Below are 2842 nucleotides of genomic sequence, written 5' to 3'. Positions count from 1 at the left end.
TGAAAAGTTCAAAGGCTAAATTGCTTCAGGCATGGCTGGATCCAAGTGCTCAAAGGCTATAATCAAATGGTTACCCCTCTTCTCGTCCAGCTATGCTTTCTTTAGTGTTGGTTTCTTAATTAATCATGTTCATATGACCAATTTCAAACCAACCATCTTGTTTAGAAGAATGCTAACTGGCCAACCTGGATCATATGTCCACATTTATGAGGAGGCCGATAAGTAGAGAAGGGGCAGTCCCTAAAAAGAAAAGAAAATCTGTTACTGGAATAAAAGGAAAGAATGTTGGTGGACAAAATGATAAAGTGTATCCAGTCAGAAAAAGAACAGAGATCCTAGAAATTAAGGCACACACATATATAATATAACATAAGGATGGGGACAGCATGGCTGATCAGTAAGGAAATCAGTGAGAAGCTACTTAGTAGCATTGATAAAACGGTTATCATATTGGGAGGGAAAAAAATGTTAAACTGAATAATCACTACCTCACACCATATACTACAAGTGAATTTTAGATGAATTAGGAACCCAAGTACCAAAGTAAAAACTTTTATGTAATACATTGAGGAATATATTTCTCCATTTGGGGTAGAGAAAGATTTTTTTTTTTTTAAGACACAAAAGCTCTAACTACTTTGTCAGAGACTGACAAAGTACATATAATTAAGAAACTCTATTCATCAAAAAGAGAAACATTAAAGAAAATGAAGATTCAAACTGTAAACTGTAATATATACATGCTAGGGATCCCTGGGTGGCGCAGAGGTTTAGCGCCTGCCTTTGGCCCAGGGCGCGATCCTGGAGACCCGGGATCGAATCCCACGTCAGGCTCCCGGTGCATGGAGCCTGCTTCTCCCTCTGCCTGTGTCTCTGCCTCTCTCTCTCTCACTGTGTGCCTATCATAAAAAAAAAAAAAAAATATATATATATATATATATATATATATATATATATATATACATGCTATATATAACCAACAAAGGATTATAGTATCAAAATATAAAATGTCAAAATGTATAAAGAACTTTTACAATTCAATAACTGTATGATTAACAAACCAATGGAAAAAATAGGCAAAATTTATGGAAATACATATTATAAGTAAAAAAATATAAATTGAATGATGGGCATTATGAGAGGGCATATAGGGCACCTGGATGGCTCAGTGGTTGAGCCTCTGCCTTTGGCTCAGGTAGTGATCCTGGGGTCCTGGAATCGAGTACCCCATCAGGCTCCCTAGAGGGAACCTGCTTCTCCCTCTGCCTATAGCTCTGCCTCTCTCTGTGTCTCTCATGAATAAATAAACAAAATCTTTTTAAAAAATTTTTAAAAATCAAGGAGGGCACATGATGTCATGAGCACTGGGTGTTATACACAATTGATAAATTATTGAACACTACATCTGAAACTAATGATGTGCCATATGTTAGCTAATTGAATTTAAATTTGAAAATGATAAATACATATATTTTAAATTTAATTAATTAATATTTAATTAAGTTATGTAATTAATAAGCTTATGAAGCATTACTCAACCTCCTTGGTAATCAGGAAAATGCAGATCAAGGTCCTAATAAGATGTGATTTTATACTGATATAATTGATGACATTTTCAAAGTTTGACAATAACAAGTATTGATGTGGATGTGGAGCAAAAAAAAAATCATCTATACTGCTGATAGGAATGTGACTTGAACCATATTGGAGAAATAATTTAGTATTATGATGTAAATTTTGCCATTCATCTATCTTGGGAAGGAGCACTTTCACTCCTAGGTATAACCTTAAACAAATCTCTTATGTGTATCAGGAGCCATGACAAAGTGCTCATAAAGGTGCTGATTTTAATGGCGATCGAGAAATAATTCAAAAGCTTATTGACAGGAAAATAGATAAATAATTGGTGCTATATTTAGGCAACAGAATATTTTTTAGCCATGGAAATAATTAGATGAGTTTACATAGAATGATATAGATAGATCTTAGCAACATAACATCAAGTGAAGACCACATACAGATGACACCTTTTCAATACAATTCAGTAACAACTGAAACCAAAAAAATGATACTTTCAGGCATAAATATATATATGATAAAACTGTGTTAAGAAAAACAAAACAAGGAAATGACAAATACAAAATTTAGGACAGATGTTACCTCAGGGTGAGAAGGACAGGGAAATGAACAGGGGAAAAGCAAATAAATGGGTGCAAAAAGTTCTAGCCCTGCCACCATCCTCACTGGGAAGCTGCCCTGTGTAATCACGGGGTTTCATTATGTGGCCTGACTCCCATAGTGTGTAACGAACTGAGGGTTCTCATGTACCTAATTCCATGTTCCAGAGATCCATTTGGCTTTTAAATAGTAAGCTGAATATATGCATGTGAATTTGAAGGCAACGACCAGTACCAGAATGATAAAATTAGAAGTAATTGGTACATGGATGATATTTAAAGTCCTGGGAAAGACCAAGGAGAGAGCTGTGTGATCATCACCACTTAGAGACACAGCAGAGGAAGCAGAAACAACCAAGAAGGCCTGGCCTCTGAGGAAGGAGGAAAAACAGTAGAGTGCAGTGTCATGGAGTCTAAGAAAAGAAAAGTATCTGAAGAAGAAGGCAGTGGTTAACTGTGTCAGGAAGAGTCAGGTCCAAGAACTGATTGTTGAATTTGGCAATCTCAAGATCATGAGCGACCTTGAGCAGAGATATTCCTGTGAAATGGGAGAGACAAAAGCTCTCTATCCCTGGTACCACCACCTGGAGGCCGAGTCTTCTCATTTCTCTCCCTGGTGGCACCTTTGCCTCGGGATTGTTCCCCACTAGCCTGTTTTCACATGA

The sequence above is a fragment of the Canis lupus genome, chromosome 3 (genome assembly GCF_003254725.2).
Source record: "Canis lupus dingo isolate Sandy chromosome 3, ASM325472v2, whole genome shotgun sequence".
NCBI lineage: Eukaryota > Metazoa > Chordata > Mammalia > Carnivora > Canidae > Canis > Canis lupus.
This window is presented reverse-complemented; position numbering follows the sequence as displayed.